General features: G+C 41.8%; 1 long non-coding RNA gene across 1 annotated transcript in view; it reads left to right on the top strand.

Annotated features, from left to right (window-relative positions):
• The window catches only part of LOC122904069, an 88,567-nt gene extending 72,415 nt beyond the window's left edge, over positions 1-16,152 (top strand). The window contains exon 3 of the long non-coding RNA XR_006384143.1: positions 16,092-16,152. This is a non-coding gene — a long non-coding RNA (uncharacterized LOC122904069). The remainder of the gene's footprint in view (positions 1-16,091) is intronic.
• The last annotated feature ends 882 nt before the right edge of the window (positions 16,153-17,034 follow it).

The raw sequence follows: 17,034 nt of genomic DNA, 5'->3' as shown, positions 1-17,034 counted from the left end.
ACATTCGATCACAGAATTTCTTTTGCCATGCTTAAAAATAAAAACTCCTAAGGAATGGCACACCTATGTAAAGCATGCAAATAAAAAAATGCTCACAGTATTAGCAGATGTGGCCAAATAGCTCATAAACTCCAAGATAAATGCCTGCCTGAAATCATGGCTATGCCCAGACAAGAGGATGCAAGCCCGAGATGCTTGGATGGGATCGGGGGAAACATGTATATTTCTCTGCGAGTAAGAGCTCCCCCAGCTTATCTAGCAGATAACAGGGCTGCCAGCTAGATGACCTAGTACAACTGGCAGGTGTTAGATGACACCTGAGAACTTGCCAGGAAACAAAGACAGCCCCTTTGACCAACCTAAGCGCTCATAGGGGAGATAGTGCAGGGCCTTGGCTGTTCTGTAGGGCTACTACAAAACCCCATGAGGAGCACCTTGTCATATGTGGGTCACCCCAAGTAAGAAGCACTTCGGATCTTTCGCAAACACCCAACTTCTTGGACATTTGGCTAACACATCGTTATTTCTCCTGACAGCCCTGAGCCAGCTCCTGTAGCTTTCACTCTCTTGAGCCCTTTGTGTTCTTTCTGTATTGTTCTCTGTTTCTTCTTCAGAGCAGAGTTTGTGAGGCCCCGAGGACCATGCCAGCACTTCAGTTGGCAGATGCACGGTTAATCTTCCGCCAAAAGAAAAGTGTATTATTTCTCTTCAAGTGTCTCTGGCAACGACTGGGTGTAGGCGGGAACTTGGGTTTATCTAAACAAGGGCAGAAGATGTATGACTTCTCTTAGTACTTCTGGCCAACTCTTCTCTCATGATGGCACTCTATGGCTGGTTTCTAAGAATCTTCTATCTTTCTAGAAGTAATTGCTGCTTCAAAGGAAAATACTCTGGTCCCTGTTTAGAGAACATGGCTGGTTGGATATATACCCAAATGGTAGCATGGTTCTCTTCAGGGGATTTTGGCCATTTTTTTTTATACCTGTCTGTATATTGTGAGTTTGTACTTACACCAAAGAAATGGTGGGAAGATATTTTGCTAATAGCCCTTTCCACAAGCATTAGGGTGATTTCTTAAGGGCTAACTTGTAAAATGAATGTGCCTCCAAAGAGAATCTGAGCGTAAGGCCCGAGTCTGCTATTACCCTAGGATATCACCTTGAGTAAGTCAGGTTTTCTCACGTAAGATAAGAACAGTAACGTTCATGTGCAGAAACTGTGGTGAGATTCTAATGACGTGACGTATGGAGAAGACTTTGGTACAAGCGCTACCCTTACAGGAAGGATGACAATAACGATCATTTGTTGGTTGAGTAATCGATGGGGCAAATGTTGACCAAGGCATCTGTAACAAGGCAGTGTGAGTCCTGGTGACCTGAAACACGCGATAAGTTACTTTCATTTGCATGAATGCAAGAACCCTTCCTGGGAGCTTTCGAGCTTGTGCAAACAGTTTTATATTGTTAGTGCCAGCTTCCAGCATTGTTTTGTGAAAGGAAAGTGTGTGTATGTGTGTGTGTGTTTGTTAGTAACCAAAGTGCCCACGTGTACTATGCAGTGACATCAGACTACATTTAAAAGTAATCATCAAGGTACCCCTATCACCCCACTCCCAACCGACTCAAGGTTTTTCTCAAGACCATCTTATGTGGTGACAGACAGAAGAACAGTCTCTACAGAACAGTCAGCTGAGCCAAACAGCTAGCTGGTGACCCCAACAGCAGCGGTGTTTTCTTGCTTCTCTAGCAGAGGACGAAGTGGAAGACAGAGTTTGGCAGTGTGACCACAGACTGCCTTTTGAGGGCAGAGGCAGGTGGAAAAAAACAGTGTGTATGTGGGAAGACCTTGACCGTCCGTGAAAACACTGCACACTCCTGGGTCTGGGCGATGACGCGCTGTCTGCACCAGCACAGAACCACGTTCCCCACAGCTCAGGTGCAGGAGGGACTGCTCATCGCCGGTCTGGACTATCCAGCAGGGAAGGGGTTACGCGTAAGAGTGATCAAAGATTTAAACTGTCATGTCGACCGTAAGCTGGGAAACAGGCTGTGCAGGGTCCTTAATAAATCTGCCCTTGACTTATGGCCGAACCTCATTCAGCAGAAAATTATTTCTGCGGCATATTGAGTGCTGGGCTCTGATGGAGACCGAAATAAAAGCAAGGTGGAAATGGGGAGAAGAGAATGGAAATTCAATCCACATGTGGCGGGGAGGACTCTTCTGTAAATTCTTTCTCAGATGAAATAAGAAACAGAATGTGTAGGACTCTCAGAATATGGCACATTCCTTTTCCTAAAATGTCTTAGGGGAAGGAAACAAACGGCAAGGAGTGATGCTCAGGGAGAGACTCACATGGAGGCTGGGGAGCTAGAAGGAGAGAGAAAATCTTAGGGATTTGAGACATGATTATTCATCCATTCATGCATTGGTTTAGCCAGACTCTACCGAGCACTTACTATGAGTGAGATGCTGGATATGGAGATGAACTTGATCTTGAGGAGTTCACTGCGCCTGAGATATATCCACACATTCAATGTACACTTGAAATTTGTCCCCCACCAGCTCGGGTTCTAGCCAGCACGGTGGAGATGCTGTGCTGTCTTGAGGAGCAAACGGCTACGGGAACCTTCTTTGAAGAAGACCTGAGAATGGCAGGCAGATTTTAGGTATCACAGAAGGGTCAGCTCCTTTCCCTAGTACATTTCCCCAATTCAGTGTAAGGATAGACTTTTCATTGATTTGAAAGTCTGATTTAAAAAAAAAAACAGCCACAACAGACATCGCTTTTTTTTGAGGATATGTGACTTAAATCTTCTTGTTGCTTTGCCTTGTGGCATTTTAGAAAGAGAAGAAAGGGTTAAGGTTGGGGGAGTCTGCATTTTTCAGTCCAGTTCATAAAGGCACGAAGAATCCTTGCAATCCCAGACCAGAGATAATTTGAATTCAAAAGACAATTTAGGAGGCAGGATGTATCTTTCTCTATCAGTTTTGAAGCTATTGGGAAAAACTCAAGAAAATAATGAAAGCTTTTTCTCTTGTAAATAATTTATTCGCTGTTTGTTTGTTTGTCTTTTTTTTCTCCCTATACTTTCATTCCCAGAGCTGTAATGAGTTTTAGGAACATAAGGTGTCAGATATTGGCTTGTTACTCTTGTTGAGATCTCCAAATTCATGACCCCTCCGGGCATTTGAGGCGCAGATAATATGTAATTTACAGAGAGCTGCAGCTTTTGTATTCTCTTCCCTCCAACTTTTGGAGTTTTTTGTTCTAAGGGATGATTTGTTTCTCTGTAGTGGAACCAGCCACATTTCCAGAAGTTTGAACATTGGAGCTGACACTCTGTGGTATCCCGAGATTTAGCAGAAACTTGGTAATGAGTCTCCATACTTCTGTGAGCTGGGCTTGTGGATCCTTCCTGTCTAAGGGAGGAGAGGGACCAAGGCAGAACCAGCTGGTTGTCTTAGGGCCTTGAGGTGAAGGCTTCTGTGGAAAAATAAAGATTTTCATCTGTTCGCAAGCATGGTGCTTGGTTAAACCGGAGTTAAGGGTATGGTGGGCAGAAAGGGAGGAATTACGCTTGTGTTCCTCTCTCAGTGCTTTGGAGAACAAGGATATGCTTAGCCCAGGGGTGTTTCCATGAAAGACTGGACGATTAGTTAATAGCTGGGTGAACCATCCAACATGAAACACCGCAGGGCAATTTGTCCCCAGTAAAGACTGTAAGTGCCCGGAGGCAGAAGCTATGCAAATGACCTTTTCTGAGTTTCCTGTATCTTTATCTGTATCTGTATCCGAATTCCTATCCCTCTCTCCATCTGATTTTCATCCCTCTTTCTCTTCTGAGAAAGGATTGTTGAACTCGGAGAGGCCCAAAGGGGCGAGGGATTGTGGTTGGCTCTCCCAGGTAAACCTGGATAGAGCCTTGAGGTTGCAGATCCAGAAGGGCTGATGAAACCAACTGTTGCCAAGAAGAATGACTGATAAGCTTCTCTCACCATGTTACGTATGGAGTGATGTATTTTATTGCTTGAAGAATGTTATTCATAAACCCAATTTAATATCTTCTTACGTGTGCAGTTTTTTAACCCTACTGTCTGCTTAGCTATGCAAGTAAACTTCATTCTCACAGGGCATCCTGGTGAAGAATATACCACATGTGGATGTACAGAACCTTTTTACTACTTCGCCCCCCCCACCCCCACCCCACTGTGTTCCTGGTTTTCCCCACTTGTGCAAGAGAATAATACACCGCTTTTACTTCCCGCATGGTGTGTAAATACTGAGAGGATCCCCTCTTCACCCTGTCCCTCTGAAGTCTTAAAGTTCTCTGTGAAGCTTCTACAGAAGTAAAAATAATGACAGTTTAAATTTTTTTTCCGTTATAATTGGACCACTTTAATTTAGAACCAGAAACAAAGTTGTAGACATTGAATGGTCTCATGAAGGGTGTTTAAGTTACAGGTTCTACGTTAATTCATGATCAATGACCACATTCCAGTTGTCTCCTTTGGAGGCCATTTATCTCTTTTTGCCCCAATCCTGAGTTCTTGGAAGAAGTTTCTCTCTCTGCTTCAAAGATAACTGCTAGCATCTTGAGCAGGGGTCAGGGTGGCTGAAGCCCCCTTGGACTTCCCTTTTTTCCCCTCTGGCTTCCCTTTTCTTACCTACACCAAAGTCCTTCTCTTTCCACTTGAATTCAGAGAGTTCATGCTGGACAAAGGGGTTGCAGAGCTCAGAGGGAACTTCTGACAAGTATCTTGGTGTGAGGGGTGAGTAGGAGGTGGAGAAGCTAAAGGGAAAAAGGAGGGGGAGAGGTGCAGGGGATCAGGAGGAGGGTTTGCTCTTCAATTCTTTTTAGCATTCCTGCTTGGGCAGGAAACAAAGACACCCAAAACACTTAAAAAAAAGGAAAGCAATGGAACTCAAACAAAGCTGGTAAATTAGAAGAGCCAGTGTCAGGCTGGTGGGTCTTCTGAGGGTGGATGGAAACCGCCCCCCCCCCCCGCCCCGCATCTTGATTCAACCTCTGGAGAAAAGGAAAAGAAAGGAATGTGCCCGACGACGTTTTTCCCAAACACAAGCTTATTTTTTAGCTTGCTGTATCTAAGATTGAAACATCGCCAAATAATTGCAGGGAAAATATTTGGTTAGGTTTCAAAAGACTGTTTGGAGAAACTGACAAGTCGTAAAATGGAATATTTGGGATGACCTTCTGGGAAAGATAAACTTCAGAACGGGAAAGGTGCGCCCTATAGGCCCGAGAGAACAGAAAGACTGAGAGGGGCGCTCGGTATTTTGTATCTGTGAGGATGAGAGTTTGGGTGTCTAAGCAGTAGTTAATTTGCCCGTGTTTTGAGTTGTGAATGTCCTTGATGTGGCTTCCAGGAAGGAGTCTGACGTTAGTCTCTTATGCAAAGTGGTGTCTTATAATAGAACAAAAAGCAAATAGCCTCTGGTTATGGCATCCGAAATCCCGAGTTCTGCATCAGGCATCCATCTCATGTCTAGTGAACTGTAGAAATAAAATTGGAGGGAATTTGGCCTTCAGGTTATAGGGCTGGAAAATGCTTTGAGAGGCCTTCTGGTTGGATTACTTCTAAACCCGCCCTGACAGATGAAAATTTATCTTATTTTTAAATGTTCCCCAGAGGAAGAGTGTCCACCAACTCTCTTAGTAACTCGTTCCAGTTCTTAACGACCTCCACATTCAGGAAATTCCTTCCTCTGTCTTACCTAAACTTGATCTGCTCCAACTTAGGTCCATTTTCTTTTGACCTGCCCCAGAGTAAAAGGAGAAAAGAGGTCATCCCCTTGCATAAACAAACTTTTGCATAACTAAAAATTTCAGTTTTTAAAATCTAAAAAGTTCTGTATCCCCTCTTCTTGATCATGTCAAATCACCCTCTGTTGCCTGGAGACTTGGCTGTGGGCTGGAGGAAAAGAGAAAATATGGCAATGCATTCCTTCTTTCCTTTCTGTGGCCTTCCTGTGCCAGAGCTAATGTCAGAGGCTAAACGGACTGATAAAGTAGAAGTTTAACATTTTTCTTGTCTACATAATATTTGTTTTCAAAGTCAAGTTTTCTCATACATGAGGTCTGTGGACATTTTAGAGGGGTACATATCTTTAGTTTTTGGAGGAGCAAAAAGGAAGTATGATAGTACATCAATCCAGTATACTAAGATTCATGAAGTATAATACAAGGGTTTTTGTGATGGTGGCTTTTAGTTAAGAAAAAAAAATCTACTTTCTCCCATGGGGTCCTTCTACCAGGGATAGGCATTTCACAAATTATCTTTCAGCTTTGCCTAATTTATTTTTGAAATTTTCCATGTATCCATTACTATTCCTTTGGTCAAACTACTGATCTTCCCCTTGTTCCTGGTGGTAAAATCCTAGAACCAAACTAGATGTTGCTGTCGCCAAAACTTAACTTAAATACTACCAGGGCAGGGCAAAGTCTTGCCTTATTTTCTTGGACATCAGAACTGTCGACTAAACAAACTAATGTACCTTTTATGATTGACTTTTGCATGAAACTAGATCTGTTTCTTTTCTGTTTGCACAGAGTTTCCAACAAATTTAGATATTCAAGGTTAGGGGAATCTGAGATGACTTTATTATAACTTGCATTTCTAATTTCTAAAAACTCCAAAAACAATTTGAAGCATTCTTAGTTTCCCTTATAGTTTTTAACATATGCTTAGGAGGGTGTTAAATAGGGAACAGGGGTTTTAAAAAACCTATTCGTATTTTTATGACTCACATGTTTACTCTTACTTGTGTCTTAGCAACAGATCATAGAAGCAGCCAGGGTGAGTTGCTTGTCAATCATTATGAAGAATGAGTTCAGAGCAAACCAGGGGACAGTGCCGGTCCAGAGGGGGAGTCCCAGAGCCCTTTAGGACTCCACATGTGTCCTCTGGGATTCCATATATTTGCTTATTCTTGTTCTTATTTATTAAGGGGTGCCATGTCAGGCCAGACAGTAAGCACCAGGGTTATAGCAGAGAATTAAAAGAGATAAAATCACTGCCCTCAGAGAACCTACACTGAGTTTGGTTTTATACATTTATCTCCCATAACACCAAATAGATTTGAAAATTTTACCTTTCAGAGTGTATCCCTTGTTTTATAGCCATTAAAAATTATTATTGATGAGAAACTTCTAATAATACAGAGAATGCTTTCTGGGTTATAATGTTAAATGAAAAAAGGATACAAAGTTGTATATATGCATTCTAAGTTAAAACTAAAAACAATGAAACCATCTCTTTAAACACACACACACACACACAAAGATTACAATAAATAGGCTTACAGAAAAGATTTTTTAAAAAGTACAACATAATGTTAATGGTTTTTGTCTTTGGATGGCAGGATGACAGGTAATTCTGCTTTGTACTTTTCTCCATTTGTCTTTTTTTTTTTTTTTTTGTAGTAATCACATATTACTTTTAAAAGAATGACACATGTTCATTTAAAAAAATATTCTCTTGAATCTCTAGAGACTTTAAGATTTTGCAGATTCTCAAGGTGCCTGTGTGCCTCATTCAGTTTAGCATCTGACTTTGGCTCAAGTCATGATCCCAGAGTCTGGGGATCAAGCCTGAGGGGTCTCCTTGCTCAGCAGGGAGCCTGCTTTTCCCTCTGCCCTCCCCTGTTGTGGGCTCCCCATCACCCTCTCTCTCCTTCTCAAATCAAATCCTTAAAAAAAAAAAGAAAAGATTTTGCTGAGTCTCTCATTAAAATGCATATGGGGATGTTGGTCCCTATGCCACTGTTAGTGAAGACCTGAAAGACAAGCACCTGGGGAAAAGAGGTGGCACTGACAGAGGAACATGGGGAGGAAGCAAAATCAAATTTCAATTGCACACACTTTCCCCACTCCCAGAGAGCTACATTCTTATGGTCTAGAGGGCACAGGTGTTTTTTCTCTTGGGGGTAGAAGGAAGAAATGAACATTTAATAAGCACACCAGGCATTGTACATTCAGTCTCATCTTATGAGTAAGGAAACTGAACTTGGGAGGCATTTTGGAGTTGCTTAAATAAAGTAAGAGGAGACATCAAGATTCAAATACAGCTCTGCCTGGCCGGACAGAGATCATCTGCTTTTCCAGAACTCCCAGAAATGCCCCTTAGACCACAGGGGCAGAGCTTCCCAATGTTCTGGGTGGGGTTTAGGTTTGGCAACTATGTGCCTTGAGTGGTCAGAGTAGTCCTGATTTAGAAGAAAGAAATTATATTATTTTTAAGAAGGATTGTTTTAAAAATATGTAGCCAAATGGACTATAATTTTGGTAGATTTTGTCAGAATTTTTTTCTATCAATTCATTCATAAATCAGAAAAATACTGGTGTGACATCACCAAGATGGTGGCATTATGAGAATTCCAGATGGAGAAGAAAAAGAGAAAGAAACAGAAAGCATATTTAAAGCAATAATGGCAAAAACATCCTAAACATGGGGAGAGAAATGGACATCCAAATTTGTGAGGCCCAAAGGATCCTAAGTAGGTTGAATCCAAATAGAGCTATACTGAAACACATTATAATTAAATTGACCAAAGTCAAAGACATAGGGGGCATCTGGGTGGCTCAGTTGGTTAAACGTCCAGCTCTTGGTTTTGACTCAGAAAGTGGGATTGAGCCCCAAGTTGGGCTCCATGCTCAGCATGGAGTCTGCTTGAGATTCTTTCCCCTCCCTTGTGGGGTTCAATCCTGGAAACCAAGGATCATGACAGCCACTTAACCGACTGAGCCACCCAGGCACCCTAACAGAGAAAGAATTTTAAGAGCAGCAAAAGCGGAGAAAGAAGTTACATATAAGGGAACTCCCCCACAAGACAGCAGATTTCTCAACACAAACTTTTCATGTCAAAAGAAAATGGGATGACATATTCAAAATATTAAAAGAAAGGAAATATTAACCAAGACATTCTATACCTGATAAAGCTGCCCTTCAGAAACAAAGGAGTGATAAAGACTTTTCTGAACAAACGCTGAGGGAGATCATTACCACCAGACTTGCCTTACCAGAAATGTTAAAGGGAGGTCTTTGAGCAGAAGTAAAGGAACACTAACTAACAAAATAAAAACCCAAAACACAGCATAAATATTATTGGTAATGGTAAATATAATCATAGTTAGGTTCTGTCATATGGTCATGGGCTGCGTAACTCATAATTGTAGTTTGAAAGTTAAGAAAATGAATGTAGCAAAACCAACCATGAATATAATAATCTCTTATTATTAAAAAACTCATGAATTATAATAGTAATAACCTAAAATGTGAGGGGAAGAAGTAAAAGCGTAACTATTTGAATTCTATTGAAGTTAAGTGTGATTTTAAAAGAAAGCGTTATAGTTTAAGATATCTTATATTTGCCTCATGATAACCACAAAGGAAAATCTTGTAGTAATTACATAAAAGAACATGATATAGAAGTTAAAGCATTCTGGTACCAAAGATATAAAACAGAAAAAAGAGAGCAGCATAAGAAACGAGGTGTGAGAGATCTACAGAACAACCAGAAAACAATTAGCAAAATGACAATAGTAAGTCTTTACCTATCAATAATTTCTTTAAATGCAAATGGATTAACTTCTCCAATCAAAAGCCATAGAATGGCTGAACAGATTAAAAAAATGTTCCAACAATATGTTGCCTACAAGATCTTCACATTAACCTTAAAGACACACATAGACTGAAAGTGAAGGGATTGGGAAGATATTTGCTGAGTGGCAACTGATACCGCAGAAATTCAAGGCATCATAAGATACTGCTATGAACAACTATTCACCAACAAACTGGACAACCTAGAAGATACTCAAAAGTTCTTAGAAACGTACAACTTTCCAAGACCAAGTCAAGAAAAAATAGAAAATCAGAACAGAACAATTACTAGCAAGATTGAATCAGTGATCAGAATCTCCCAACAAAGAAAAGCCTGAGACCAGGTGGCCTCACTGATGAATTTCACCAAACTTTCAAAAAAGAATTAACACTAATCCTTCTTCAACACTACCAAAAATTTAAAAAGGAGCAAACACTCCCAAGCTCATTTTATAAGGTCAGTATTATTCTGATACCAAAACTGGAAAAGGACACTACTAGAAAAGAGAACTACAGGCCAATATCCCTGATGAATGAGATGCAAAAATTCTTAGGGAAATCCTAGCATATTAAAAGGGTCATTCACTGTGAACAAATGTGATTTATCCCTGGGATGCAAGAATAGTTCAATATTGCAAACCAATCAATGTGATATATCAGAATAATAAAATAAAAGAAGAGAATGATATAATCATATATATGTATATTTCAATCTGAGTTCAAGATTTGTGCTGAAGGTTTCTTATTTCTTGCAGTCCTCATATGGCCACAGAATCTCTAGGGCTGACTGGGTTGTGAGTTTAATCAGAATTCTTGTAAGCTCGAGAAGTACTTTCCTAAGGTTTGTCTTCGAAGGACCAGAGGCTGTAGAATGAACGAGCTAGCATTTTGTTCACTCTTTCCTTTCTCAGCTTTAGGCCTTAGAGGTTACTGATCACCGTTTTGGAGATTCTCTGACTTACCATGAGAGAGACGGTAGAGTCAAGAAAGTTAGAGTTAATCTAGTTCCGTATTCAAACAGCCAGAGATCACACAGCATTGGGAGGTTTGTAAACTACTCCACTTCCGACTTAGGGATCCAAGTAAAATAGCTGTTTTGCACACTCAGCCTCGGTCACTCAGGAAACCAGGGTTCCAGAACCCCTTTTCAACTCCTGTTGGAACATCTGAAACCACCATAACATCAAACATTTGGATAGGAGTTAAGGAAGGAGCAGAAGCTGCTCGGGTGATTTTTTTTTTTTTCTTTTCCTTTTTTAAAATAAGGAAACACAATCAAACTTTTGCATAAATATATGATAAAGTTCCATGGCTCAGCTTTAATGATAGCATGAACTCTAAGTAAACATGGATGAAATACAACTTGTCAGCACAAAAATACCGCCTGTCATAGTCATTTGTGTATAAAATATGACCTGCAGGTTTGGACCATATGGTTACACGAGTTCTAATTTACGTGGCATCTTCTTAAGTCAGCAGAATGCGTCCCGGCCTGCCTGTGGGAGGCGGCGTCAGCACCTCACCCAGCGAAGTGGAAAGGGCTCCCAGGGGCTTCGGTCAGTCTTGGCTGCTAGAGTGGAGATTGGAGATTTGCAAGGCCCATGGCCCCGGCCCAGGCCCCCGAGGGCCTCCCTCGCAATACCATGGCTGTCCCCACAATCAGCCCACAGAGTTGGACACGCGAAATTGAAGTCTTAAACATCACAGCTTGTGACTTAGGCGTTCCTTCTGTTCCCACTGGCGGGGGGTAGAGGGTAACACAAGCCCCTCTAGGTGCACTGGGCAGAGCGGACATTTGGATGCCATTTTAAAGCAATGTTTAATGAAGTGAGAAAACGCATTTGTAGCGTCGTGCTTCGTGGCACATACAAGTGAGCCCAGAAGTGCACAATGGACACATTCTGCGATTTAGACATGAATGGGAACAGCCAAGGAAATGCCAGGAAAATAAAAATCAGACTCTGAAAGCTAAGCTGAGCCAGAAACAGATGTACTTTTGGCTACTTATAAAAGAACTTCTTCTGTCTTCTCCTCCTGTTCCCCCTCAAGCTGTGTCCTCTCACTATCTTAAGATGACCTTTCCAGGAGGGCTCCCTGAGATGCTTTCAGTTAACTGGTTGGAGCAAGCGACTCTTGACCTTTCTGCAAATACGCAGGGAGCCCCGGGGTTCTCTGGCTGCCCTCTGGGTGGTCCCTGAAGACATGGTTGCAGATGTCTGCTCCTGATAAGTCTGGAGACCCATCCCGGGCTCTGGGGGAGGCCGCTGGAGCAGCCGTGCTAAGTGCTGGGCCCCAGAGCAGCTGCTCACGCTGGGACACGGAGGGCTGCAGCTCGGGCTTTCTGGTTTTCTGTGTTTTTTTTGTTAGGTGTGGGGGAGGTTGCTCTGGCTTTTTGTGGGATTTCATTTCCCCTGCCACTGTCAGCTGACAATAAAATCTTTCTGGTGTTGACATTCTGCTAAAGGACACTATCAACACTAAGACCAAAAATAAGGCTTATTCAGTCCAAGTAAGTCTCAAAGCCAAGGTTGTGATTCACATCGCTTTGAAGAATACACAGAGCCGCCTTCTTAGGGAGAGATCACTGACCAAGCACACATGTAACACAGAAGATCTCTAAATCATTGCTTTGGTTGCCGAAGCATGAGGACACCCCATGTTTACTGAGTCCCTGTTAAGTCCCAGGTAGGACCCCAGCACTTTCCAGGACATGTGGCCTTGTACAGTGCTCACCACCACACTGTGAAGCTGGTAGGATTGCTCCTGTTTTCAGGATGAGAAACTGAAGTTCACAGAGAGATAGACATGTGCCCTTGGGCCCAGAGCTGATGCACGGGTAAGCCAAGGGACCCGATTTGTCTGAATCTCAATCCTGCCTTCTTTCTCTCGTACCAGCCTAGTAACAGCTGGGCCAAGGGGCTAGGAGGCTCTTGTTTAAAATTAAGAATGTGTTCTTCATTTCTAGTAACAAGCTGGAATTCAGCTACCGTGACCTGAGATGCGGTATTCCTACCTGGGAGTTTTTCTGCACAAAGAAGTTCATCCTGTTTTGTCCCTTTAGAGGGACCCTCTTTCTGTTTGTTTGCTCCCTTGTGTCAAATCCGCCTGAAACATATAGATTTTGTCTTCGGATTTCATCTAGCCCTTTTACTGATTGTCTCTGTTCTTTCCTGCGCACAGATTTCTGGTTCTCGAACTTCTCCTTCTGGTTGTTTGGATTATGTGTCTTGGCTACTGTTCTCTCTCTGCCTTCCTCCCAGGAACCTGATTCTGTCTTGTTCTTTGGGTGCTGACACCGTTCCTGCCCCCAGAGGTCAGAAGTACCTGTGCGGAGTGCCTGGTTCTCGAGGCAGCTGCTAGCTTCCCGCCTTCCTGGTCAGCAGGAAGGCTTGGGTAGCCCTTTCCCTGCACCATGGCTTGAGTGCAATGATTTGTTTGTGCATGGAAATACCCTGACAGTATAATACACGCTTCTGTTTCTCAAGGAGGGATATTAAAATTATTATAATATGGCGGAGCAAGGTCATAACATGGCCAGGCCATAGAGAAGGTCAAGTCCAAGAGCTTCTTTACATTTCTGCTACTTTGTTTACCTCTGCTTCTGCAGATAATATCTTGTCTTTCTGCTATCAGTGTAGCTTTTCATGTGCAGTTGTCTTAGTCAACCTTGAAGGTACTTTTTATCACTCCTGAGGTAGGAAGCCCATGGGCTTTTGGTAAGTCTCTTGGTTTTTAAGGAGACCTCCTTGGCTACTTACTTCTCTTACTCTCTGTTCAACATGATTAAGGTTGCCTTAATCATGCGGGTGGTTTGTTACCAATGAAAAATCCTGCCTTGAGGAATATAATATCCATGGCTCTCAAACTTTCTGCCAACTCTAAGTACTTTATTATTTTCTTTTCTCAACCATTCAGTATTTTGAAAGATTTGATCAGCAAATTGCATTTGTTTCCCTACTATTCTATTCATTTCCCAAAAACACATAGTTATGCAGTGGCAGAATGAGATTCCAACCCTGGTCTGTCTGTTAACTAAAACCTGAACTCTTGGCGCCTTTGCTGTAGGTCAAATTGAGACAGCACTGGGTTGAACCATACGCAATTATCATCGTTCCACTCTTTTTTGACCTACAAAAATGGCAGTGGCACAAGGCTCCACCAAACAATATTGTTAGACTCAATGAATATCACTTTAGACAAACCCAAGGCTTTGTATGTCAACTGGCCTAGGCAGATTTATCTTGGAAAACATACAACTTCTGGGAAGACTTTTGTAGTCATTGCAGGAACTCGAACACTGCATTCCCCGCCATGCACACTTACCTTCCTCTCCCCTATTCCGCTCAACCTGTAGACTTCCATAGACTCCTTGGGACTGGAGACACTAGCTTGGAAACACTAAATAAGGTGTATAAGACACATCCTCCTTGACTTTTTTTTTTAAGCTTAGTACTCACACATAATTAGTATTCGAATAGGGAATTTTTCACTTATACATTGTCTAGTTCTTTATCCTTAGTCACATAGTAAAGCAGAAACCTTGAAGAAGAAAGAGAGAGCAAAACATTGGAGGGAAAAAGCCTCATGGCTTGGATGTGTGTACACTCTGAGTGAAGACTGAGATTGCTTATTATTTCTAACTCTATGAAGGCTTCCCATGTAGGAGCCATTCATCATCATCACCAAAATAGCTGATATTAGTTTTAGAGCCTACAAAGAATTCTTGCATACCTTGGATTCTCCTAATATTCCTGTGAGACAGATATTATTAGTTCCTTATTTTTCAGATAAGGAAATTGAGGGAAGCTCAAAGTCATGGTAGTGGCATCTTTGAAACTGCAACAGAGCTGTCCAGTAGCACCTTCTGCCATGATGGAAATGTTCTGTATCTGCACTGTTCAATAGGGTGGCCACTGGCCACATGTGGCTAAATGTAACTGAATTCTAAGTTGGGATAGCCACATGTGCCATAGGAGTGCACCTCTAAAACCTGCATTCGTGTCCTTGCCATGTCTTCTCCATTTGGGACAGGGATTCTGAAGACAGAGGAAAAAGAAGGAACATAAACTCTAGCATCTGATTTGATAGATATAAAGTTTTTCCACCGCTGACAGGAATTGCAAGAGGTTGCACGTGAATCTTACCCAATTTCCTAGTGTGAAACCTGCTAGACCCTATGATATTCTGATTTGTCTGGGAGTCTTAAACTGTATTGTGCCCCAAACCCCTCCAGGACAGGCTAGAACCAAACTCCCCCAGTTTCTTTCTAGCCATATGGTCTTAGGACAAACATGACTAATTCCTGCTCTGTTTGGTCTGACTCTTGTTAACCTGCCAAATGGTTGGTACCCAGTATAAAGCAGCTTTCATCCAGAGATACTCATTAGCATGTGAAATTAGTCTAAGCCTAAACTCCATTTTGCGAAATCCCCTGTCAATCTGCTTTTGAGATAAAGTCTGTTCACAATAGAGGTTTTGTTTCTTGAGTGTCAGGCTATCTTCCATGAGGTCAGATCATTTGCTTTAGAAATTTAAAAAAAAAAGAATTAAAAAAAAATTTTCCAGATACTATTTGCAGCAGCCGAAATTATGGTAGAATTATATAAATATTTAAAAGCTTTACGTTTGCTACAGAGAAAAAAATATCTTCCATTGCCCAACAAATGAATTTCTTATGGCTTCATAAAAAAATAAGTTCAAATTTTAATTTTGTTAAATTTCACTTTATCCATTGATGCATCTAATTATTCCCTTTTCACTAAAATCTCTCAACATTGCCAAGAAACCTTGCTTTTTTACACTCTTTTATCAGTGGTTATAAGTAATACAAAGGATCAGAAGTGGAGAGATTAAGAAAAAAATTAAAAAATAAAGTTATACCAAGGAGGTTAGGGGTGTATATGTGGTTCCCCTAAAATTTGTGGTTTATTTCTTTCAAAATTTTTTGTTAGTTTTTACATAACAATCCATACAGACCAGAAAAGTTAGAAAACTCAGAAACAGTTACCCCAAGACTTTCTTAGGAGTAAAAGTTTTGTTTTAGAAAGTAGTTGTGTGTGTTTTTTTTTAAAAACCTGATACAAGGTGGTCAGCTCTTTATTTGGTCAAATAAAGAAAACTTTTAGAGAGAAAGAAAAAGAAAATGAACATTTTCTATCATCATCATTTCTTAGAAGAAAGGATTTTATAGTACTAAAAATAAAAGAAGGAAATAGTCTCCGAAGGGAGAATAACCACTTAAAGTAAAGCCTTCTAAGGCCTTTGCAATGTCTCCTTTTCCTCCTCTCGACCCAGACCTGGGAATGTCTTGCTAGAAGGAAAGCATTTGCAGAGGAGAAGGTATTGGTCCACCTTGCAGGCTGTTCAACGATTTCATTGCACTTTATGGGAATAGTGATGACTGTCTGACAGAGATCTGCATTTCCACTGGTATCTCCTATCCCTCTCTGACTTGTCTCTCTCTCCCTTTCTAGCATGTTTGCAAAGCCTGCCCAAAAGACAAGCCTACAGGAGGTAGTGTGACAAGCCATACTGTGAGTACAATCTTTAGAAACTCTTGAGTCACATCCGTTTTTCCCATCTTGTTGACTCTCTTTAAAAATTATTTATTCGGGGGCGCCTGGGTGGCTCAGTGGGTTAAACCCTCTGCCTTCAGCTCAGGTCATGATCCCAGAGTCCTGGGCTCAAGACCCACATCGGGCTCTCTGCTCTGTGGAGAGCCTGTTTCCTCCTCTCTCTCTGCCTGCCTCTCTGCCTACTTGTGATCTCTGTCAAGTAAATAAATAAAATCTTTTTAAAAAATTATTTATTCGTTCAACCAAAACAAGATGGGAGATAGCTTGAATAGAAAACGTGTGCCCTAGTTTCCTCTGTCCCAGCCAAGATGTCACCAAGCCATTAGGAAGAATTAATGGTCTACTGGTCAAGAGCTTGGGTTTCGGAGCCCGCTGCTCTTGGCACATCCATTTACCAGCTTGGTGATGTTCTGAGTGTCGGTTTTCCCATATGTCCAATACCTATGTCTTCCCACCTCTTGAAGCTGTCGTGAAGATAAGCTGTCAGTTGGTTAGCCCAGATCTGGGCCGTGGTCAGGGCGCAGAGAATGGCAGCTGCTGGTATTTTATCTGCAGGACACTGGGCGCTGGGTGAAAGGTAAAGGAGCTTTTGTGTTTCTCAATTGTTTGGGGTGCATTGTCACTGCTCACTAAGTATCAATCCTAATCATCATAGAAAGTGGGTGCCTGCTTTTTGGAAAGGGCACGGAGGGTCTGTGCGGGGCAAATGTCAGCCTCTTTGATGTGCTGCTGGGTCATCGCTAGCTTCTTAGAAACGCCAGCTGAATGTCGATGTTCTCTGAGGTGCAGAATCCAGGAGGGAGAAGTTGAGAGAAAGCTCCAGTGTGGGTGGGACTCCCTG

Source organism: Neovison vison, chromosome 4 (assembly GCF_020171115.1).
Source record: "Neovison vison isolate M4711 chromosome 4, ASM_NN_V1, whole genome shotgun sequence".
Classification (NCBI taxonomy): domain Eukaryota; kingdom Metazoa; phylum Chordata; class Mammalia; order Carnivora; family Mustelidae; genus Neogale; species Neogale vison.
The sequence above is the reverse complement of the archived record's forward strand: the minus strand, read 5'-3'. Positions and strand labels throughout refer to the sequence as shown.